At 43.8% G+C, this 25838-nt stretch overlaps 1 protein-coding gene across 1 annotated transcript in view; it reads right to left on the bottom strand.

The window, feature by feature from the left end:
• The window catches only part of adamts17 (ADAM metallopeptidase with thrombospondin type 1 motif, 17), a 679121-nt gene that overhangs the window by 616387 nt on the left and 36896 nt on the right, over positions 1–25838 (bottom strand). The gene's annotated exons all lie outside the window — the stretch shown is intronic.

Below are 25838 nucleotides of genomic sequence, written 5' to 3'. Positions count from 1 at the left end.
GGGATAAATGGGACATTTTCAATTTGTCTGGCTGAAACTACTGGAGAGTCGCAAGGATCACTGCTGGGGTTTCAGCTATTTGCAATCTACATTAATGACTTAGACAAAGAGACAAAGTAATGTAACCAAGTTTGCCAACAATACAAAGCTGGGGTAAGAATGTAAGCTGTGAGGAGGACACAGGCTGCAAAGAGGTAGACAGGTCAAGTAAGTGGACAAGGTGGCAGATGGAGTATAATGTGGAGAAATGTGAGGTTATTCACTTCGGTAGTAAAAATAGAAATGCCTTTTTTTTTAAAAAAAAAGGAGTGAAGCTTTTAAATCTTGATGTTCAAGGAGACTTGGGTGTGCTCGTACAAGGAACACAAAGTTAACATGCAGGTATAGCAAGGAATTAGGAAGGCAAATGGTATGTTGGCCTTTATTGCAAGGGGACTGGAGTATAAGAGCAAGAAAGTCTTGCTCCAATATCTGGAGTACTGAGTGCAGTTTTAGTCTCCAAATCTAAGGAACAATTTTTGGCAGCAGTACAGTGAAGGTTCACTAGATCGGTTCGTTGTCCTGCTTTCCTGGGATAAGAGCGTTTGCCCTGTGACGAGAGGCTGAGTAAACTGGGCATATAATCTCCGGAGCTTTGAAGGAGAGTGATCTCATTGAAATATGAAAGATTCTGAAGGGGCTTGACAGGGTAGATACTGAGGTTGGTTCCCCTGACTGGGGAACAAGGGGGCAGAGTCTCCGTTATAGAGGGGGGCAATCATTTAGGACTGAAATGAGCAATTTTTTTCCCCTCAGTGTTGCGAATCTTTGGAATTATCTACCCCAGAGATTGTGCATGCTCCATTGTTGAGTATATTCAAGGCTGGAATAGATAGATTTTAATCTGTCAGGGAATCGAGGGTTATGGAGTGGGCAGGAAAGCGGAGTTGAGGCAGATGATCAGCCATGATCATATTGAATGACAGGACAGGCTCAATCAGGTATACGGTGTACTCATTTCCTATGTTCTTATGTACATGGACCTTCAAGTCTCTTTGGATCTTCATTGCTTCTAGCTTTTTACCATTTAGAAAGTATTCTGTTCTATCTTTTTTGGGTCCAAAGTAAAATGACCTCATTCTTACCTCCATTAAAATTAATTTGCCAGTTTTGCCCATTCACTAAATCTATCAATACCTCTTTGTAATGTTATGCTTCCATCTACACTGCTTACAATGCTGCCCATCAACAAATTTGAATGTGGCTTTCTGTCCTGTCAGTAAATAAAATGAATAGTTGAGACCCTAACATAGATCCCTGTGGGACACCACTAGTCATATCCTGCCAATTAGAGTACCTGCCCATTATCCCTACTCTTTTCTGTCACTCAACAAATTTCCTAATCAGCTCAATAATTTGCCTTCAATGCCATAGGCTTCAACTTTAGCTAACAGTGACTTATGAAGGACTTTATTGGATGCCTTTTGGAAGTCCATATAAATACTATCCATAGACATTATCCTGCCCACTACTTTAGTCAGCTCTTCAAAAATTCATGTTGGTTTATCAAGCAAGACCTACCCTTCACAAATCCATGCTGGCTCTCTGATCAGCACAGTGGCGCAGTGGTTAGCACCGCAGCCTCACAGCTCCAGCGACCCGGGTTCAATTCTGGGTACTACCTGTGTGGAGTTTGCAAGTTCTCCCTGTGTCTGCGTGGGTTTCCTCCGGGTGCTCCGGTTTCCTCCCACAGCCAAAAGACTTGCAGGTTGATAGGTAAATTGGCCATTATAAATTGTCACTAGTATAGGTAGGTGGTAGGAGAATATAGGGACAGGTGAGGATGTGGTAGGAATATGGAATTAGTGTAGGATTAGTATAAATGGGTGGTTAATGGTCGGCACAGACTCAATGGGCTGAAGGGCCTGTTTCAGTGCTGTATATCTAAATCTAAAAAAAAACATTTTCAAGGTGTTCAGTCACTCTATCCTTAACTATAGACTCTAGTAATTTCCCAACAGATGTTAGGCTAATTGATCTATAATTCCCTGTTCTCCCTCTTATAAATTCCTTAAACAGACTGATGTGTTCAATTTTCCAACTTGAAGGAATGGTTCCTGAATCGACAGAACTTTGGAAGATTATAGCTTAGGCGTCTGTAACGTTCTCACCGACTTCCTTTAAAACCCTGGCATGGAAACCATCTGGTTTTGGGGATTTGTCACTCTTCAGTCCAATTATCACCTTCTCTGCTGTTATCTTTCTTAGGTTAATTTGAGTATCTGTCCCCGATTCATAGAATTAGGGAATGGTTACTGCACAGAAGGCAGCCATTCTGCCCATCATGTCCATGCTGGCTCTCTGCAGTGAGTCCCACTCCCCTGCCCTTTCCCCGTAACTCTACAAATTATTTTCTCTTCAGGTGCCTATCTAATTCCCTTTTGAAAGCCATGAATAAATTGGTCTCCACCACACTCAGGCAGTGCATTCCAGATCCTAACTACAAGCTGTGAATTAAAAAAAAAACTTTCCTCCTGTCACCATTGGTTCCTTTACCATTCATCATCTATCAGTTTCCTCTGGTTCACAGCCCTTCTGCCAATCCCTCATGATTTTGAACTCCTCTATCAAATCTCCTCTCAACCTTCTCTAAGGAGAACAACCATTGAACTTGATCACATTATGATCACCGTTAGATAAATGTTCATGCACCGTTAGGCTGTTAACTAAATCTGGCTCATTATGATGTATAATATAGCCTACCCCCCTATTGTTTCTAGCACATATTTTTTTGCAGAAACATAGCCTGGACACTTGAAATTTGCTACCTTTCTTTGTTGATCCTAATCCATATGGAAGTTAAAATCTGTCTATATATTGTCACTTCGCAACTATTACCAGGGAGCCTCTACACAAACTCCCACAGTCTTAAACCCCTTTCTATTTCTTAATTGTAATCGATAAAGTCTTCACTGCCTGCTTACTTTTCGTTATGTTCTATCACTGAAGTGATTTTAACCTTAATAACTAAGGCTACGCCTCCTCCTCTACCATTTCCCTATCTTTCCTGTAGATCTTATAACCTGTTACATTTAGATCCCAGTGCTGACCGTCTTGCAGGCATGTCTCAGTAACGGCTGCCATATCAATAATTAACTGGGGGAGAACACCAGCTTCAATGGGATAAGAATGGATCTGGGCTGAATAAATTGGAATCAAAGATTGGCAGGAAAAATGGTACCTGAACAAAGGCCTTCAAAGAGGAGAGAGTTCAAACACAGTCAAGGCATATTCCCTCTAAGGGGAAAGGTAAGGCAAACAAATCCAGAGCTTCCTGGATGACAAAAAGAAACAGAGATTATGATGAAGAAAAACTGTGCTTATGACAGATCTCAGGTGGATAACATAATGGAGATCGAGGCTGAATACAGAAGGTTCAGAGGGGAAGTTAAAGCAAATAACAGCAAAGAGGGAGTATGAAAGGATGCATAAAAGGGAATCCCAAAGTAATCTGTAGGCATATAAACAGTAAAAAAAAAAGGTGGTAATAGGCCAATTAGGGACCAAAAAAGGGGATTTACACATGGAGGCAAGGGGATTAGCTGAGGTGCTAAATGAATACTTTGCATCTGACTTGAACAAGGAAGATGCTACCCAGGCCACCAAGAAAGAGGAGCTAATTAATACACGAGAAGAATTAAAAATTGATAAGGAGGTAATAGATAGGCTGTCTATACTTAAAGTTGGTAAAACACCAGGATTGGATGAGATGCATCCGATACTGAGGGAAATGAGAGCAGAAATTGCAGAGGCATTGGCCATAATTTCCCAGTCTTCTTTACACTCTGGGATGGTGCCAGAGGACTGCTCAACAATAAGCCCAGCAATTACAGGCCAGTCAGTTTAAGTTTCGTGGTGGGGAAACTTCAAGAAGCAATAACTTGGGGCAAAAATGAATAGACGCATGGACAAATGCAGGTTAAAGAAAGCCAGCATGGATTTGTTAAGGGAAAAGAGTGTTAACTTAATGGAGTTTTTTTTGAAGAGATAACAGAGGGTTGATGAAGGCAACGCTGTTGATGTGGTGTACATGGTCTTTCAAAAAGATAATTGATACAGTGCCACACAGCAGACTTGAGCAAAGTTATAGCTCATGGAATAAAAGCGACAATAGCAATATGGATACAAAATTGGCTGTGTGACAGGAAGGGTAATGTATCCCAAATATTTGAGCAACAGGTGAAGCTAGCTTTTTCACACTGCTACTATGCAGTAGCAAAATGTGTGGTGATTGCCACTAACAGGATGCCCATCACAAATGAGTAACATGATACATGAATTTCAATGCCAGCGTGATGCTAGGTATATAAGCCGTACATCCCAAAGACTGGCAGATCGTATCAAACATGTCCTTTCTGCTGTTTGCAAAGGGAAAGGTACAGGCTATATCCAACCAGACCGTGCTTGCAAAACTCAAAACAGTGTCCAACGTGGGCAGCACAGTGGCGGGCACCGCAGCCTCAGCTCCAGAGACCCAGGTTCGATTCTGGGTACTACCTGTGTGGAGTTTGCAAGTTCTCCCTGTGCCTGCGCGGCTTTTCGCCGGGTGCTCCAGTTTCCTCCCACATCCAAAAGACTTGCAGGTGATGGGTAAATTGGCCATTGTAAATTGCCCCTAGTGTAGGGAGTTGATAAGGAATATGGGATTATTGTAAGATTAGTATAAATGGGTGGCTGTTGGTCAGCACAGACTCGGTGGGCCGAAGGGCCTGTCTCAGTGCTGTATCTCTAAATAAATAAATTAGATGCAATTCCGCAATTGGACAACATTTGCTAAATAATCCTCAGTGCGCCAAGAATTACGCTGACAACCAATTTAAGATAGTCGGGCTCAGTGTGGCGCATTTACATGTACTGGAAGCTACATATAATACACAGGGCCCCGTTCTTTGCAGACAGAAAGAACATGTACACACATTGCGCCTGTTTCAGCTAAACAAAATAAATGACAGCTGGTTCTTTCCTCAGGGCAATGCCTTGATCTCAGGTCAAGCTGCCTGTTTTAAATTTCAAATAAAGCTTGGTAGCTGTCAGTCACCATAAACTGGTGCATTCTCCATGGCAACACCTCTACTAGAGTCCATATCCCAACCAATCAGCACTCTCTTCTCAGTATAAAGTTGTTGCTTTCCCTTACATTGGCATTCTTGAGACGACCTCATGAGTGCAAGATGAAAAGCTTCGACATGTCTCTATTTTCAGCAATACATTAATAAACTGTTATTTTGGCAGGAAATTCTGGGCCATTAGCTGTGTTCATATCAATTTAATTAAAAATCCTGCAAACTTATTTATTGCAAAAAACAATACTGCAGATGCTGGGAAAACAAAATAAAAACAATTTCCACTTCCATTACCTTTAGTGCAGTGGCAGCATCAAACACATCGCCCCCCCCCCCCACCTCCCAGCATTCCAATGAAAAGATTCCTCCACTGCCAACCCCATTCCCACCCACCCCCCACATGACACCCTGGTCTACTCTTCCATCACCTGCTCCCCTTCCTCTGGGTACCTTACCCAGTCAATACAACACCTGCCCTTTCACTTCCTCCCTTCTCACCATCCAAGGCTGCAAAACACGCCTCCCAGGTGAAGTGATTTTCTTGTATTTTTGCCAGTTTAGTATATTGTACTCGCTGCTCACAATGCAGTCTCCTCTTCGGTAGATCAAATGCAGATTGGGTGATCACTTGGCTGAACACCTCCATTCAGTTCACAAACGCAACCATTTTAATTCTCTGCCCCATTCTCATCAGACCTCCTACACTGTTCTAATGAAGCTCACCAGAAATTTTAGGAATAGCATCTCATCTTTCGATTGGGCACTTTGCAGCCTTCCAGGCTTCAACATTGGGTCTAACAACTTTAGACCTTAACCCCCCCCCTTCCCATTTTCTCTCAAGGCAGCAGGTACTGGTAATGGAGCATCTTTGCACTAGGGTCAACTGGGAGTGAAGGTGTGGCCTGGTGCTGGGGTGGGGATCTGCTAACTGTACACACACACACAGAGTGGTCCATACCAGAGACCTACCCACCTTTCTCAACCACATTCCCGGGCCATGGGAGCCTTCTACATTTTGCCAGATTTTCTACTATTCTGCTCTAGCCATTTACATCTCCTCTGGGCCCTTTGTTCTTTTGTCTCATCATCCCTTTTTGCCTTACACCATCATCCCTTTTGACGTTCAATAACCTTCAGCCCATCACCGACCATCCCTTTTGTTCTTTCCTTCCCCCTTTCCTCGCTTCTGCCATTTCCACTACCACTATCGCAATGGCAGCACCAAACGCATCTCCCCCTCCCTGCCTCTACTTGCTTAAAATGGGTTACACCTTTAACTTTTTCCAATTCAGAAGAAAGGTCACCGACCTGAAAAGTGAACTGTTTCTCTCTCCAGATGCTACCAGACCTGCTGAGTATTTCCAACTTTCTCTATTTTATTTTAGTCCAAAATTAACCCCATTGTCCTGCTCTCTCCCCATAGTCCTGCATATTCCTCAACTTCAAATATTTATTGAATTTTTACTTAAAAGATGCAATAATCTCTGCTTCAACCACTCCTTGTGGCAAAGCATTCCACAATCCAACACTACAGGAAATTTCTCCCAACTGCTCCTTACTCTGAACCTTAAATCCATGATTCCTCGACAAATGGAAATTGCTTTTGTCACTTTCCTACTTAATTGATCAGATCCTTCGTAATTTTAAAATTCCCTATCGTCATGGTCCTGTAATTTTTTTCTTCTTGGGAATATGCAGTTTGCCTTTAAAGCTTTCAGGATCAGCATTGTTTTTAAGAACCAGCAAGCCTCAAGGGTTATAGGAAGGTACATTTTTGTTGCCTTAGAAACAGACATCTGGAGATTGTGATTCAAAGGGTGCATTCTCATTACCATAGAAACAGCCACTGGGAGTGAGTCTCATGCGATACATTTGTTACAATTCAGTTTTGAACTGGCTTTTAGTTGGAGAGTTTGTTCTAACAGATAGCCGTGATGACAGCACCTGGAAAAAGAGCTCTCAACCATTTAAACTGAAGGAATAGGATTTTAGTTTGTTCAATTATCTCAAAATTCTAAAAAAAGTCAAGCCAAAACAGAGATCTCTGGTAATTTGAACTGAAGAAAGGGAAATTAGACTGAATCTTTTATCCCTCAAGAACTCTAAAGTCAGCTTGATTCCATTGAAAATGCTCGCAAGTTGTTGATTGTTGAAATTCGCTGGAGAAGGAAAACATCACCTATTGCTGGAGTTAGACAACGGACTCTTCTCCTGGGGAAGAACCTTCTCTCCCATCAGATGGCTACGAGGACTTCACAGAATAATACAGCGCAGAAGAGGCCCTTCGTCCCATCGAGTCTGCACTGATGCATTAAAGACACCTGACCTGTCTACCTAATCCCATTTGCCAGAACTTGGCCCATAGCCTTGAAAGTTATGACGTGCCAAGTGCTGATCCAGGTACCTTTAAAAGGCAAGCTGCCTCTACCACCCTCCCAGGCAGGGCATTCCAGACAGTCACCACCCTCTGGGTAAAAAAGTTCTTTCTCAAATCCCCCTTAAATCTCCTGCCCCTCACCTTAAACTTGTGTCCCCCTAGTAACTGACCTTTCAACTAAGGGGAACAGCTGCTCCCTATCCACCCTGTCCATGCCCCTCATTGGACTGTAAATTTGCAAGGACTATTTTTTTTTCCTATTTTAAATGTTGTTTATATATTTATAGTGTTTAAGAATATAGTTTGTCAAATTAAAGAGTTAATTTGTTGATGTAAAGACACCTGGGTTGATTAGCCTCGTTCGGGGGTTAATAGATGGTACAATTTGGCTGGGTCTCTTTAATTTGGAAAGTTTTAAATGATACATTAGCCGATCTGTGGAGCGACGGGATTGAATTATCAGTGCGTCTCTCCCAACACAATCAGAATTGAATATTTTGATTGGGGGCTTTGACAGGAGCGGTCAGTTGTAACACTATTAAATCTCCTCTCAGCCTGCTCTGCTCCAATGAAAACAGTCCCAGTATCTCAAGTGTCTCAACTAGAATTCCCCAAACCAGCAGCACTGTACTCTTTGGCTTTAATGTCCTTTCAATAATGGGGTGTCCAAAACTGTGACCAAACCAGTGTTTTATACAAATTCATCACTTCCTTATTCTTGTACTCTATTTGCCTATTTATAAAACCTAACTGCTGCTGCCCTTTTCTATGACTATAATCGCTAATGTAACACTGAGATGCCACATTTCTCAAGTGTCACCTCACAGGGCATTATATCTCAACGTGTGATGTGTTCATACGACAAAAAATATTGATCAGCTGAAAAGACCACTTGTATCTTAAATTACCAAATATTTCATTGATGGAGCAGGAACAAATGAAATGCAGTTCAATCTAGTTATTAGGTACATGCCAAATCATCAAGTCACCCATTCTTGCTCCATTCCAAATTGGAAAGTAGATGTCAAATTGCTCAAAACACGGAGACCTGGATTTGCAATGCCTTAATTATACCTTCTAAAGCATACAATATTTATAACATAAATCCAAAGAAATTACAAATTTAAGTAAAATGATCGAGTTAACGGAGTAAAAACAATTTTTATAACACATTTTCTTGCAACAACTTGAAGGATGGAATTCCAGAGCTTAGGTGCAAGTAGAAGACACAGCTGCCAACAGTGGAGGGAAGGAAACTGGGGGTGCACAAGAGGCCAGAACTGGAGGAACGCATTGCGGAGCACTTATGTCAGGAGTCCCTGACTACTGTGAAAGCACCAACCTGGATCTTTGATTATTGAGTTGGGCTTTGTAACTCCATTATTTATTCATTTAAAGAATGCTCAGATTTATCCCTTCTTGGTCCACAATGAATGACAACACTTGGCTGCATTGAAATCCACTTTCCACTACTTTGTCCAATCACCTTATCAGTTAATATCTTTATAAGTTTATGCTCCTGTCTAACTACTTACTATATACCATTGTTGTGACGTCAGCAAACTTGGGTATATGGCTCTCAAACCCATCATCCAAGCTGTTAATAAATATAGGTACTAGTTAAGGCTCCAGCACAGATCATTGTGACACACCACTGACCACTTTCACCCAATTTGAGGACATTCTCATTATCCCTACACTCTGTTGTCTACCACCTAACTGGGCCAATTGGTTCCATCCAAATGGTTCTGGTTCATGTCAGTTATGGTGAGCCCCTCCCCTCATTTGTTTCAACAATACAAATTAGACTGCTCCCTATCCAAGTTTAATGAACAGCAGCAGACTTTGGAGCTGAAAGGGGAACACAAGATAACAGGATTTTTGTTTAAGTAATGACCAGAAAAGCTGGCCATTCATAGAAATTGCCACAATTCGCTGTTCGTAAACACCCATCTATCTGGCAATGCAAAAAGGGACTGACAGCACCAAAGATTGAGAACAGTAAAAGTAACAATATTGGTTTTGTACAACAGCAGCTTGCATTTATAATTTCATTAACATAGTAAAACATCCCAAAGTGCTTCACAGGAGCCATTAACAAACTAACTGACAATGAGCCACAAGGAGATATTAGGACAGATGACCAACAGCTTGGTCAAAGAGGTAGATTTTAAAGAGCAACTTAAAAGGAAGAGAGATGTAGAGGGGTGAAGAGGCTCAGGGAAGGAATTAAGGCCTTGGCAGCTGAAGGCATGGCCTTCAATAGTAGAACAAAAAAAAAAAAACAGATACGCAATCCCATGTAATCACAGGTGTAACACCTGCCCATTTACCTCCTCTCTCCTCACTATCCAAGGACCCTTTCCCAAACACTCCTTTCAGGAAGCAGCGATTTACTTGTACTTCGTTCAATTTAGTATACTGTATTTGCAGCTATGAACTGCTTTGCCTGTGCTGGGACGAGGGAGCAGCACCTCAGGACATGCGCGATGCCAATATCATCACCCTCGATAAAAACAAAGGTGACCGCGGTGACTGCAACAACTACCGTGGAATCTCCCTGCTCAGCATAGTGGGGAAAGTCTTTGCTCGAGTCGCTCTGACCAGGCTCCAGAAGCTGGCCGAGCACGTCTACCCTGAGGCACAGTGTGGCTTTCGTGCAGAGAGATCGACCGTTGACATGCTGTTCTCCCTTCGTCAGACACAGGAGAAATGCCGTGAACAACAGATGCCCCTCTACATTGCTTTCATTGATCTCACCAAAGCCTTTGACCTCGTCAGCAGACGTGGTCTCTTCAGACTACTAGAAAAGATCGGATGCCCACCAAAGCTACTAAGTATCATCACCTCATTCCATGACAATATGAAAGGCACAATTCAACATGGTGGCTCATCAGACCCCTTCCCTATCCTGAGTGGCGTGAAACAGGGCTGTGTTCTCGCACCCACACTTTTTGGGATTTTCTTCTCCCTACTGCTTTCACATGCGTTAAAGTCCTCTGAAGGAATTTTCCTCCACACAAGATCAGGGGGCAGGTTGTTCAACCTTGCCCGTCTAAGAGCGAAGTCCAAAGTACGGAAAGTCCTCATCAGGGAACTCCTCTTTGCTGACGATGTTGCTTTAACATCTCACACTGAAGAGTGCCTGCAGAGTCTGATCGACAGGTTTGCGGCTGCCTGCAATGAATTTGGCCTAACCATCAGCCTCAAGAAAACGAACATCATGGGACAGGACGTCAGAAATGCTCCATCCATCAATATTGGCGACCACGCTCTAGAAGGCCTACCTAGGCTTAACTATCACCAGTAACCTGTCTCTAGATGCAGAAATCAACAAGCGCAAGGGTAAGGCTTCCACTGCTATGTCCAGACTGGCCAAGAGAGTGTGGGAAAATGGCGCACTGACACGGAACACAAAAGTCAGAGTGTATCAGGTCTGTGTCCTCAGTACCTTGCTCTATGGCAGCGAGGCCTGGACAACATATGTCAGCCAAGAGCGACGTCTCAATTCATTCCATCTTCGCTGCCTCCGGAGAATACTTGGCATCAGGTGGCAGGACCGTATCTCCAACACAGAAGTCCTCGAGGTGGCCAACATCCCCAGCTTGGACACACTACTGAGTCAGCAGCGCTTGAGATGGCTTGGCCATGTGAGCCGCATGGAAAATGGCAGGATCCCCAAAGACACATTGTACAGCGAGCTCGCCACTGTTATCAGACCCACCGGCTGTCCATGTCTCCGCTTTAAAGACGTCTGCAAACGCGACATGAAGTCCTGTGACATTGATCACAAGTCGTGGGAGTCAGTTGCCAGCGTTCGCCAGAGCTGGCGGGCAGCCATAAAGACAGGGCTAAAATGTGGCGAGTCAAAGAGACTTAGTAGTTGGCAGGTAAAAAGACAGAGGCACAAGGGGAGAGCCAACTGTGCAACAGCCCCGACAAACAAATTTCTCTGCAGCACCTGTGGAAGAGCCTGTCATTCTAGAATTGGCCTTTATAGCCACTCCAGGTGCTGCTTCACAAACCACTGACCACCTCCAGGCGCGTATCCATTGTCTCTCGCGATAAGGAGGCCCAAAAGAAAGAAAAAAGAACTCGCGGCTCATAACGCAAGAAGTATTTAGATGAGCACTTGAAACACCATAACATACAAGGCTGCGGGCCAACTACGGGAAAGTTGGATTAGTTTTGGACCAGTGCTTGGATGGTCGGCGCAGGCGCATTCGGCCGAAGGGCCTGTTTCTGTGCTGTAAAACTCTGACTTTATAACTCTAATGTGGTCTCCTCTACATTGGGAAGACCAAACGCAGATTGGGTGACCACTTTGCAGAAAACCTCCGCTCAGTCCGAAAGCATAACCCTGAGCTTCCAGTTGCTGGCCATCTCAACACACACCCCTGCTCTCATGTCCATATATCTGTCCTGGGATTGCTGCAGTGCTCCAGTGAGCATCAACACAAGCTCGAAGAACAGCATCACATTTACCGATTAGACACGCTACAGCCTTACAGACTGAACATTGAGTTCAATAATTTCAGAGAATGATGGGCCCCCTTTTTATTTTCAGCTATTTTTTCTTTATTTTTTATTTTATTTCATTTTGTTTCATTATTTTTTTTTAACCCAGGTGCCTACCCACTGCATTTTTTTTTGTTGTCATGTTTGTGCTTTGGGCCTGGTTGTTCTATTTTTCTGTCAATTAACACTCTCTCTGCACTAACACCGTCTTTCAGCACACTATTAACATACCATTTGCCTTTGCTCCATGACCTTCTGGTCAGTTATTCTCTGCGACCTTGTCCCATCAGCACCTTCTCTTTGGTTATCTCTTGCCCCACCCCCATTTTATTTGCTTAAAACCCATTACATTTCTAGCCTCTGCCAGTTCTGATGAAGGGTCACTGACCTGAAACATTAACTCTGCTTCTCTCCACAGATGCTGCCAGACCTGCTGAGTATTTCCAGCATTTGTCTTTATTGCGCAATAAGCAAATTGGACGAGCACAGCAATCTCAGAGGATTGTAGGGCTGGAGCAAGTTACAGAGAAAGGGTTGATGTAAAGCATGAACTATATTTAAAGTAATTATGGTTCAGCTAGCTGTCTGGCAGGAAATTAAAAGTACAATATTTACAAAACCACAAGGCATGAATATCCTTTTCTAGCATGTGCTATTTTTGACACTCATTACACAAGGCTTTGGATGGAACACTTAACGTAATGCTATACATGGGCGGTGAGGTCCCTAGACAGCCACCTGGACAAAAGCCATTTGTCATGCAGGCCCCCACCTGCCAAGAATGAGGCACATTAATTTCACTACATGAACATTGATTTTTAAATTGTTACTGGAGTAAAGAAAGAACTTGCTTTAAAAAACAAAATACCAGACCCTTCATTGGAAAGATATTTGCATATTTACAGTAAGTACTTAAAAGGGACTTAAAAGGGACAAAAGACCATGCCCCGACACATTCAATCCACAATGGACTTTTGATTACCAGACATTGAGGGTGGAGGAGCTCGCATTTCAAGTTGACTGCTAAGATGGCTGAATACACAAACATACAAATTAGGAGCAGGAGTAGGCCACTTAGCCCCGCGAGCCTGCTCAGCCATTCAATAAGTTCATGGTTGAACTGATTACTCCACATTTCTACCCCCTTGCTCATCAAGAATCCGTCTACCTCTGCCTTAAAAATATTCAAAGACTCTGCTTCCACTACCTTTTGAGGAAGAGAATTCCAAAGACTCAACGCTCAAAAAAAATTCTCCTCACCTCTTTCTTAAATAGGCAACCCCTTATTTTTAAAGGGTGACCCCTAGTTCGAGATTCTCCCACAAGGGAAACATTCTTTCCACATCCACCCTGTCAAGAACCCTCAGGACATGGTCAGACCAGTTTAGTCACATGACTGTTAGGTTTTTTTTTTAAAACTTGCCAGAGAATTTGAACTCAAAGCTGTTTGCTCCTGGACTGACAAGACCTCTCATGGCTGGCTTGCCGCAGCCCCTCCTGCCTGCTCTCATCCCTCACGGAACTCCAAATCCACTGAAGACACATGAACCCCAAGAGAGAAAAGTCTCCTACAGTGAACAAGGTTTAAGAATAATACTGGGCCCCAATGAAAAGCAAGATCTACCTACAATCAAGAATTCTACAGCGAGCTCCAAACACAGTAAGATACCTCCTTCAGAGATTGCCTCAAACTTGACTTCTCTTCTGTTCTTTTCTATCCCTATTCCTTTTCAGTATCGCGTTGGCATGCTAGTGTGGGCGTGTATCTGTAGGCATTAACTGAATTAGAGTTCAAGTTTAAATAAACTTCACTTTTCTTTAAACCCAAAAAAGCTTGTTTGGGCTAAATTTCTTTGCCTTATAATTGGAAAGTGGTGAACAAGGATTCACCAAAGGGGAAGCTCAAAACAGAGTTTAAAAACAAAACCCTGTTACAGTAAGACCAGGTGAAGGCTGAAAGGGGACCCCTAGACCTCTTTCTCACCTGGTCATAATGCATTTCTGAACTGAACTAAAGACAGAGATCTCTCCAGCATATTTGAAGGCCTTTGGTCTGAAATAATGTGTTAACTACCAATGGTAAGAATTGTTTGCATTCCAGGGTTATGAGCAGCTGTTACTAGTTGGGATGTTTGACATTCTCATCCATTTCCTTAAAGGGTCAGCCATCAGAAACAATGAGTTCATTGACCTCCCCAACCAGTCTGTTGAATCACAAGGGTCATTATCTCAAAAGGATGCTGTTTCAGACAATGCAATCTTTTAAAATTAATTAATTTCTTGATAGGCGGCAACATCAAGGAGGAAAACAATTTCAGCCAAAAGACTGATCAATTATGTGGTGAATCTTACAGACAACCATCCTCCAGTCGTCGAGACAAAGCTATTCCTGTAAAGACACAACTAGTGGGAAACTTTGGACTTCTGATTTGTACAGTCAAACAAACAAAAATAGTGCTCGTCACAGTAACTTTGACAAGAAACAACAACATATCGAATAAGATTTGAGGCATTATTTATATTGAGCGGATAGCCACATTCATTCCTTACCCACTCTCACATACCAACACTTTCTCTGCCTGCTGCAGCACAACCTCCCACTCACTGAGGAATGTCACAGGAGATTTGCTGCAAACAGTAAAGGGCTGCTGCAATCTAACAGTCCTGAGGGTGCAGCAATTGCAATGAATGCAGCTCAGGAAATGGCAGGCATTTTGCTTCTAAATTTCTATTCTTTAAAATGGGGGGGGGGGGGGGGAAGTGACCGCTCAAATTCATGAGAATGTAGCTACAATTATAAATGATTTATCAAGGAGAAAGGCCAAAAGGAAGTCATATCTGAAATACTAAAACTTGCAAACGCTGAATGGGTTGCACTATATTCGCAACAATTTCTTGTTTTCTACTTTGTTTGCAGACCTCCAACATTAAAACTTCTTCCACTTCAATTTATATAGCACCTTTAACATAATAAAACATCCCAAGGTGCTTCACAGGAACATTACAAAACAAAATATGACACTAAGACACAAAAGGAGATATTAGGTCAGATGACCAAAAGCGTGGTCGGAGAGGAAGGTTTGAAGGAGCATCTTATAAAGGAGAAAAGCGAGGTAGTAGAGAGGAAGAGAGGGTATTCCAGAGCTTGGGACCTAGGCAACTGAAGGCATGGCCACCAATGGTGAAATGATTAAAATCAGGAATGCACAAGAGGCCAGAATTAGAGCAGCACAGATATCTCGGAGGGTTGTGGGTCTGGGGGAGATTACAGTGATAGGGAGGGGCGAGGTCTTAAGGGATTGAAAACAAGAATGAGAATTTTAAAATCAAGATGTTGCTTGACCAGGAGCCAATGAAGGTTAGCGAGCACAGGGGTGATAGGAGAATGGGACTTGGTGTGAGTTAAGACACAGGCAGCAGAATTTTGGGTGACCTCAAGTTTATGGAGAGTAGTACTTGGGAGACCAGACAGGAGTGCAAGTCTAGAGGTAATGCAGGCAAGAATGAGGGTTTCTGCAGATGAGCTGAGACAGGGCAAAGTCAGGTGATGTCACAGCAGTGGAAATAAGCGGTCTTAGTGATGGCGTGAATAGGAGGTTAGAAGCTCAGCTCAGGGTCAAATGTGACACCAAGGTTGTGAACAGACTGGCTTAATCTCAGACTGTTGCCAGGGAGAGGAATGGAGTCAGGAACTAGGCAAGGGAGTTTGGAGCAGGGACCGAAAACAATGGCTTCAGTCTTGCCAATATTTAACTGTTGGAAATTTCTGCCCATCCAGTACTGTATGTCAGATAAGCAATCTGAAAATTTAGCAACAGTGGAGGATCTGAGAGAGGTGGTGGTGAGGTAGAACTGGGTGTCAGTATACATACAAAAACTAATATTTGTTTTCGGATGGTGTCACGGAGAGGCGCCACGTAGAGAAGAAATGGGAACTGGCCAAGCATAGATCCTAGGGGAAACACTAGAAGTCACAGTGCAGAAGCAGAAAGAGAAGCCATTGGAAGTGATTGTCTGTTTATGATCAGATAGATAAGAATGGAACCAGGTGAGCGCAGTCCCACCCAGCTGAACAACAGGGCAGAGGCATTGGAAGAGGATGGTGTGGTCAATCATGTCAAAGGCTGCACAGAGATTGAGAAGGAAAAGGGCGGTTGGGGGGGGCGGGGTGGGGGGTGTTATTTTTGTCACAGTCGCACAGGATGCAATTTATGAAGTTGGTAAGAGCTGTTTCAGTACTGTGGCAGTACAGAAACCGGATTGGAGGAATTTAAACAGAGTTCCAGGAAAGATGAACGGATTTGGGAAGTGACAACGCATTCAAGGACTTTGGAGAGAAAAGGGAGGTTGAAGATGGGATGGTAGTTTGCAAGGATGATGGGATCAAGAGTTTTTTTTTCAGGAAAGGGGTGATGACAACAGATTTGCAGGAAGAGAGAAAACACCTGAAGTGAGAACTGTTAACAATATCCGTTAATATGGAGACGAGGAGAGGAAGTTGGGTGGTCAGTTCAGTGGGAATTGGGTCAAGGGAGCAGGAGGTGGGTCTTATAGAAAGATGAGCTCCGAGGGGGCATGAGGGGAGATAGGAGAGAAACTAGGTGAAAGAAGTTCAGGGCGAGGGCAGGGAGAAGCATTATTGGAAGTTCAGCAGGTGGCTTAGTGGAAGGGAGGGACTCTACAGAGGGAGCTGATCAGAAGGTCTCGATATTAGTGACAACAGTGCATGAGCTCCTCATACTGGTTAGAGGTGAGGGCAGAGGGGACAGGGGAGAAGGGTTTAAAAAGACAGTTTGTAGAAGAGAAAAAAAAGCCAGGAATCTTTGCATTCCAGGATGATCCTGGAATGCAGTTGTAACAGATGGGAACAGGAACCAATAGTGTTTTAAGTGGTCCAGCCAGATCTGGCAGTGGATGCTAAACCTGTTGTCCACCACATCCTTTCAAGTCTGCATCCCTTGGATGTAAGGGAGTGGAGATAATGGCTGCACCGGGGCAACAGCCAGGGTGAGAGAGTAATGTAAAATAAAAGCAAAATACTGCGGATGCTGGAAATCTGAAACAAAAACAAGAAATGCTGGATTCACTCAGCAGGTCTGGCAGCATCTGTGGAAAGAGAAGCAGAGTTAACGTTTCGGGTCAGTGACCCTTCTTCGGAACTGACAAATATTAGAAAAGTCACAGATTATAAACAAGTGAGGTGGGGGTTGGGCAAGAGATAACAAAGGAGCAATGAAGGTGAACAAGGTAAAAGAGACAAACGAAAATCCCGGAGAGAAGAGCAGAACTTCTTCAAGGTAGGCATTCCTGGAAGAGAAGTGGCAGTGAATTAAACACTAAAATAAAAGCAAAATACTGCGGATGCTGGAAATCTGAAACAAAAACAAGAAATGCTGGATTCACTCAGCAGGTCTGGCAGCATCTGTAGAAAGAGAAGCAGAGTTAAGAGAGTAATGTAATGGTCCTATAGGGTACTACAGCAAAGATGGAGGCACGGGTGCAGTTGAGCAAATTAGTAGCTGCAGAAATGTTGTGGTGAACGGGGACCAAAGGCTAGGCAGTGGGATTTTGAAACTGCAGCTGTAAGTGTAAAGCAGGATAATGTTTTCCACGGACGATAACAAATGTCCTCGAGTGGCATCATCCAAAAGCAGTGTTAGTTACGTACAAACATACGTACATACGAATTAGGAGCAGTAGGAGGCCACTCGGCCCTTCGAGCCTGCTCCGCCATTCAATAAGTTCAAGGCTGAACTGATTACTCCACATTTCCACCTACCCCCCCCGATAACCTTCCACCCCCTTGCTCATCAAGAATCTATCTAGCTCTGCCTTAAAAATATTCATGTACTCTTCCACCGCCTTTTGAGGAAGAGAATTCCAAAGACTCAATCCCCTCAGAAAAAATTTCTCCTCATCTGTCTTAAATGGGTGACCCCTTATTTTTAAACAGTGGCCCCCAGTTCTAGATTCTCCCACAAGGGGAAACATCCTTTCCGCATCCACCCTGTCGAGACCCCTCAGGATCTTATGTTTTTCAATCAAGTCGCCTCTTACTCTTATAAATTCCAGCGGATACAAGCCTAGACCATCCAATCTTTCCTCATAAGACAGCCCGCCCATTCCAGGTATTAGTCTAGTAAACCTCCTCTGCACTGCCAACACATTTACATCCTTCCCGAAAGGAGACCAGTACTGTACACAGTACTCCAGATGTGGTCTCACCAATACCCTGTATAGCTGCAGCATAACCTCCCTACTTTTGTCTTCAATTCCCCTTGCGATAAACATTCTATTAGCTTTCCCAATTACGTGCTGTACCTACATACTAACCTTTTGCAATTCATGCACGAGAACACCCAGATCCCTCTGCATCTCAGAGCTTTGCAATTTCTCACCATTTAGATAATATGCTTTTCCACATTATACTCCATTTGCCAGGTCTTTGCCCACTCGCTTAACTGATTATATCCCTTATTGAACATAGAACATTACAGCGCAGTACAGGCCCTTCGGCCCTCGATGTTGCGCCGACCTGTGAAACCATCTGACCTACACTATTCCATTTTCATCCATATGTCTATCCAATGACCACTTAAATGCCCTTAAAGTTGGCGAGTCTACTACTGTTGCAGGCAGGGCGTTCCACGCCCCTACTACTCTGAGTAAAGAAACTACCTCTGACATCTGTCCTATATCTATCACCCCTCAACTTAAAGCTATGTCCCCTCGTGTTTGCCATCACCATCCGAGGAAAAAGACTCTCACTATCCACCCTATCTAACCCTCTGATTATCTTATATGTCTCTATTAAGTCACCTCTCCTCCTCCTTCTCTCCAACGAAAACAACCTCAAGTCCCTCAGCCTTTCCTCGTAAGACCTTCCCTCCATACCAGGCAACATCCTAGTAAATCTCCTCTGCACCCTTTCCAAAGCTTCCACATCCTTCCTATAATGCGGTGACTAGAACTGCACGCAATACTCCAGGTGCGGCCGCACCAGAGTTTTGTACAGCTGCAGCATGCCCTCGTGGCTCCTTATGCCCTCTACACAAGTTATTTTCCTACCTATCTTTGTCTCATCAGCAAATTTAGCAACAATACCTTCGGTCCCTTCATCCAAGTAATTTCTATAAATTGTAAATAGTTGAGGCCCTAGCATAGATCCCTGTGGCACACCACTAGCTACATCTTGCCAACCAGAAAATGACCCATTTATGCCTTCCGTTTCCAGTTAGCTAGCCAATCTTCCATCCATGCCAATATGTTACTCCCTACACCATGAGCTTTTATTTTCTGCAATAACCTTTGGTGTGGCACATCAAATGCCTTCTGGAAATCTAAGTACAATACATCCACCTGTTCCCCTTTATCCACAGCACATTTAACTCCCTCAAAGAGCTCCAATAAATTGTTAAACATGATTTTCCTTTCACAAAACCATGTTAACTCTGCCCGATTGCCTTAATTTTTTACTAAATGCCCTGCTATAATACTTTTAATAGAGTCAGAGATACAGCACTGAAACAGACCTTTCGGCCCACCGAGTCTGTGCCAACCAACAATCACCCATTTATGCTAATCCTACATTAATCCCATATTCCATACCAAATCCCCACCATTCGCCTACCACCTACCTACACTAGGGGCAATTTACAATGGACAATTTACCTAACAACCTGCAAGTCATTGGCTATGGGAGGAAACCGGAGCACCCGGTGGAAACCCACGCGGTCACAGGGAGAACTTGCAAACTCCGCACAGGCAGTACCCAGAATTGAACCCGGGTCGCTGGAGCTGTGAGGCTGCGGTGCTAACCACTGCGTCACCCCATTAATTGAATTCAAATTCCACCTTCTGCTATGGTGGGATTTGAACCCATGTCCCCAGAGCAATACCTTTTGTCTCTGCTCCAGTGACAATACCACTACGCCACCACCTCCAGAGTAGCTTCTAACACTCCCCCCACCCAAAGACAGATGTTAAGCTAACTGGCCTGTAGGTTCCCTGCTTTTGGTTTCCCTCCCTTTTTGAAAAAAAGAGTTACATTCGCTGTTTTTCAATCTAACGGAACCTTCCCCGAATCTAGGGAATATTGGAGAATTAAAACTAATGCATTAGCTATCTCACTAGCCACTTCTTTTAACACCCTAGGATGAAAAGAAACAGACTTGCATTTCTCCAGCACTTTTCATGATCCTGGTATCCCAAAGCACTCTGCAGCCAATACATTACTTTTGAAGTGTAGTCAACGTTTTAACATAGGAAATGAGGCGCACACAGCAAACTCCCACAAACAGCAATATGACAATGACCAGATAATCTGTTCAAAGCGATACCTGACAACGCAGCCGGCCGCGGACGTCCAACTGCGCCAAGCTGTGCACATACATAAACAGGCTCCTGCTCTCTGCACGTGGGCGGTGTTCCATATTGCCAGGACTGGTTAACGCATGCACAGATGACGTCATCACTTAATGCGGGGTGGCGGGAAGGAAAGCGGGGTGGGGAGAAAGCGGGGAGAGAGCACCCCCCGGCCACCGACTGCAGGCCGCTCGCTCCTTGCTCCCCCCCTCCCCACCAGCTCGCTTCCCCCCACTCCACCCGCTCTCCGGCCATTGTGTGCTGCCATGTGTTTACATTGCCTTTGTGATTATTTGAGCAGCGCCATCTGTAGTCCTGGCAGCTGCCTGAACATCGCAGACTGACATTTTAGTGGAACAGGCTACATTTGCACAGGTGCCAGTACAGCGCCACCTAGTGGTTGCGTTGTCAGCAAACACAGCCTAATCTGTTTTTATGTGATGCTGTTTGGGGGATAAATATTGGGCAGGACACCGGCAATGTTCCTTTTCGAGAAAATGCCATGGGATCTTTTACAGCCACTGAGGGTGCCTCAGTTTAACCATTCATCTGAAAACCAGCATCTCTTACAATGTAGCACTGCCTCAGTATTGCACAGGGAGTGCCAGACTAGATTCCATGCTCAAGTCTCCGGAATGGGACTTGAGCCCACAACCTTCTGATTCAGAAATAAGAGTGCTACCCACTGGGCCATGACTGATACCATTAGTGCTATTGCCTTTGTACAGGTTTTGCTCTGCTGAAATTATGGGTGCAAGTTACCATCAAAAAGATCAGTGCAAAAACCAGAATAAACTTCCATGCAAATACAATCTAGGAAATTCCAGGCCACTTGTAATGTTCCCAGGTGATGGACCAGTGGCACATTCCATTGTAGAATTTGTTTGGCCAAGTTGCATAAAACAAGGTCCCTCAAATAGAAATTTGATAGCCAGTCAGTTGGTCCAGTTTTCACTCAGCACCATGAACCCTGGTGCAAAACTGTTGGTAAGCAGCAATTGGCTATATACAGGGGATCCCAAATGTCATTTTTTGGACTGAAATGGCCAGAGGGTGCTCAATGCACACATGTATTAGTTGGCAGCCCAGCTTGTGGGGTCAGATATCCAGGCACTGGAGAGGGAACTGAGAGTTCCAGTGAGTCAGTGATCACTGCTGTTCTCATGACTTGGAAGAATCAAGGTCCTTACCTGCAAAGAGACAGCGCTTATAAAGACATGCACAATCACAACTGGCTACTTGCTGGCAAGCGGACAAGGGAGGAGGAGAGAAAGACCAGAGGAGCCATGACAAGGCTGGGAAGGCAGACTTGATTCTTAAACTAGTGATCTTCTTGTGGCATTGCTCTTGGAGCAAGAACAGGAGATCAGAAATAGGAGCAAGAGTGGGCCATTTGGCTCCTCATCCTGCACTGCCATTCAATAAGATCATAGCTGATCGGATTGTGACCTTAACGCCACTTTCCTGCCTGTCCCCCATAACCCTTGACTCCCTTGTCAATCAAAAATCTGTCTAACTCAGCCTTGAATATATTGAATGATCCAGCCTCCACCTCTTTTTGGGGAAGAGCATTCCAAAGTGTAATGATCCACTGAGAGAAAAAGCTCCTCCACGTCTCAGTCTTAAATGAGACTCCCCCTTACTTTAAAATTGTGCGTCAAGTTCTAGATTCCCCAATGAGGGGAATATCCTCCCAGCTTCCACCCTGCCAAGTCCCCTCAGAATCTTGTTTCAATCTTCTAAAGTCCAATGAGTATAGGCCCAGCCTGCTGAACCTTTCCACATAAGACAACTCCTCCATTCCATGAATCAGCCAAGTGAACCTTCTCTGAACTGCTTCCAATGCAAGTATATCCTTTCTTAGGTAAGTAGACTAAAACTGGATACAGTACTTCAGATGCAGTCTTACTAAGGCCCTGTACACCTGTAGCAAGACTTCCCTACTTTTATACTCCATACCCCTTGCAATAACGGTCAACATTCCATTGCCTTCCTACTCACTTGCTGTACCCACATGCTAACTTTGAGAGATTCATGCACGAGGACACCCAAATCCCTCTATGCCACAGATTTCTGCAGTCTCTCTCCATTTAAATGATATTCTGCTTTTCTAATTTTCCTGCCAGAGTGGACCAGCTCACATTTTTCCATATTATACTCCATCTGCCAAATTTTTGCCCAATCACCATCTCTAACCCTCTGCAAACTATGTCCTCTTCACAACACCTCTGTCTCATCAGCAAACTTAGGGAATTTTGGAAGTTAATAACCACAGCATCCACTATCTCTGCAGCCACTTTTAAGACTGGAGAATGTAGGCCATCAGGTCCAGGTGACTGTCAGCCTTTAGTCCCAATAGTTTTTCCCTAGTGATAGTGATTGTTGTAAGCTCCTCCCTTTACCTTCTTGATTTTCAACTACTCTTGGAATGCTTTTTGTGTCTTCCACAGTGAGGTCTGATACAAAATACCTGTTCAACGCATCTGCCAATTCTTTGTTCCCCAGTCTCATCCTCTAAGGGACCAACGTTCACTTTAGCTACTCTTTTCCTTTTTGTATACTTGTAGAAACTCACTGCTTTTATATTTTTAGCCAGCTTTCTCATACTCTAAAGAACAAAGAACAGTAAAGCACAGGAACAGGCCATTCAGCCCCCCAAGCCTGTGCCGATCTTGATGCCTGCCTAAACTAAAACCTTCTGCACTTCCGGGGACCGTATCCCTCTATTCCCATCCTATTCATGTATTTGTCAAGATACCGCTTAAACGTCACTATCGTACCTGCTTCCACCACCTCCCCCGGCAGCAAGTTCCAGGCACTCACCACCCTCTGTCTAAAGAATTTGCCTCGCACATCCCCTCTAAACTTTGCCCCTCGCACCTTAAACCCATGTCCCCTAGTAACTGACACTTCCACCCCGGGAAAAAGTTTCTGACTATCCACTCTGTCCATGCCGCTCATAACTTTGTAAACCTCTATCATGTTGCCCCTCCACCTCCGTCGTTCCAGCGAAAACAATCCGAGTTTATCCAACCTCTCTTCATAGCTAATGCCCTCCAGACCAGGCAACATCCTGGTAAACCTCTTCTGTACCCTCTCCAAAGCCTCCACGTCCTTCTGGTAGTGTGGCGACCAGAATTGCACGCAATATTCCAAGTGTGGCTTAACTAAAGTTCTGCACAGCTGCAGCATGACTTGCCAATTTTTATACTCTATGCCCCGACCGATGAAGACAAGCATGCCGTATGCCTTCTTGACTACCTTATCCACCTGCGTTGCACTGTGACCTGTGGACCTGTACGCCCAGATCTCTCTGCTGGTCAATACTCCTAAGGGTTCTGCCATTTACTGTAACTTCCCACCTGCATTAGACCTTCCAAAATGCATTACCTCACATTACTCTAATTTCTCTTTTTTTTTTTAAGTAATTAGTTTCTGGTTTCTAAGATTTGGCAGGATACCATGACAGTTCAGCATAGTGTAGAAATTCTGCTCCCAAACATCAGGGACAAAAGGAACTGAAAATCAGATGCAGAGACATTGCAGCCGCTATGGGTTTTCAGGCCAGGCAACGGTCTCAATTCCTGGTGTTCTGCTCCACTAGTTTAGCAGGTGAAGTTCTATGGTGGATGCAAGCCTGCAGTAACTACTAGAACTACAGCAGCATCTTCCACCCTCAGCCCATGGATTGTTCAAGTTAGAAGTTTCATCAGTGCAAAAATGGATCTGGAAATGCAAATTATTTTACAAGAGACTGGAGAGACAGATAAATATTAAAAGTAAATCTTGAAATCAAAAAAGTGTGTTTTTGTGTGCTATTGATACTGTCAAAAGCTGGCTTTCCCAAGACATTTAATATTACGATTGCTCGTGAATAGTAAGGGGTTTGGAATGCAGTTGCAAAATTTCAAGTGGTTCCAACCTAAATTGGAGAGTGGATCCAGACAGGGGATGGGTGGCTGGGGAGTGAAGCACAGTAGGAGGGTGACCAAAGTTAAAACTGGACCTAGAAAGAGAAAAAAAAAGAGGATAAGATCAGCTGTGATGACAATAGTTTCCTGGATTTGATTTCCAATAAGAGTGTTTTAGGGAAAAAGCAATTGAAATTTGCAGGGCAAAATGGAGTCAAGGTACAATCAGCATGATCGAACTGAATGGTACCACAGGCTAGAAGGGCTGACTGGCGGCCTCCTGTACCCAAGTTTGTGCAAATCAGAAAGCAAGAATGGCCCTTCACACAGTATGCCACAACCTGCTGTTTGCAAGCTCCACCTCTGCCAAATTTCAGGAGAAAGCAAGTCAGAGATAACTAAATGGCAGTGATGCAAACTGTAGCACCAAGTTTTTTTGGGGGGGGGGGGGGGGTGGGGAGAAGTGGTTTGCCTCAGCCATCTAAGTGTTGCAGCAGGAAGTCAGAGTGCACATTGAACATGCTTTTGCCTTCAAATTTATATTAGTGCCCCCTCTAGAGGCACAGCCAGCTACGACCAGCTGAAAAGCCACACAGGAAGCTCAGGGCAGTGCAATGGACAAAAAAAGATTAGAGCTTACTTTTCCTGTGCATAGAACCAATTTTTTTCCAGGCATTATCCCTTTACAGTATCAGGCCTGATACACCATTTCAAAAAATTGTGCTCACTTTCTACAGCCTTCCTTAATGTTAAATTAGGAAAAAAAGTGGGTTGACATTTTTTTTTTACATTTTTATTGTAAAGTTTAGAATATTGTCCCCACTTGCTAATCTCATTTTGGAGCTGCATGTAATTTTACCTTTAAAAAAAGTTCATTTGATTGGCTTAAAAACAGGGTCCAAAAGTTTATTTTTGTAACTAATTGGATAGCAAGGATATGAAGACCAGCCAGATTGATGTGCAGAAACAAGTAAAAACAGACGGCTCCATCAAAATAGTAGAGCCAGAAATTATCCATAGCACACCAAGAGTGAAAAGGCAGCTTATTAACAGAAAGGTAACCTCTTTATACTGAGGAAAGCTCTCAGCCATCTCCACTACCTTTGTTCTGTGTTATACGATTTACACAGGTTATTTATGGGTTGCTCAGAGTTTAGAATCCTTATGGGAGGACATGTGCACCCATGCACACACACAGAGTCCCTGTTGGGCAGTCCCCCCAGATCCATCAGATAGATACACTCAGTTATTGGGAGGAGGAGCATGGATGTGTGCCTGCACCAGCCCACACATCAATGGGTGACAATTACACAGAGCTCCAAACAGGAACAGAGTTGGTACTCGTGGAGCAAAGCTTCACCATTGGGAATTTTGACAACATAGAAAAATTTGTTTATTGCAATTCATAAAATGACCTCTCCTGTCAGTCTGACTTGATTGGTAGAACCTTTTCCTGCTAGAGAAGATTGTGGGTTCAAATGCTATTCAAGGGCTTCGACACATAATCTAGGCTAGCCCCTCAGTGCAATACAGTCAAGAACTATTAAATGAAATTTCCATCTGCCT

This window comes from Heterodontus francisci, chromosome 38 (assembly GCF_036365525.1).
Source record: "Heterodontus francisci isolate sHetFra1 chromosome 38, sHetFra1.hap1, whole genome shotgun sequence".
NCBI classification, from domain to species: Eukaryota; Metazoa; Chordata; class Chondrichthyes; order Heterodontiformes; family Heterodontidae; genus Heterodontus; species Heterodontus francisci.
The sequence above is the reverse complement of the archived record's forward strand: the minus strand, read 5'-3'. Positions and strand labels throughout refer to the sequence as shown.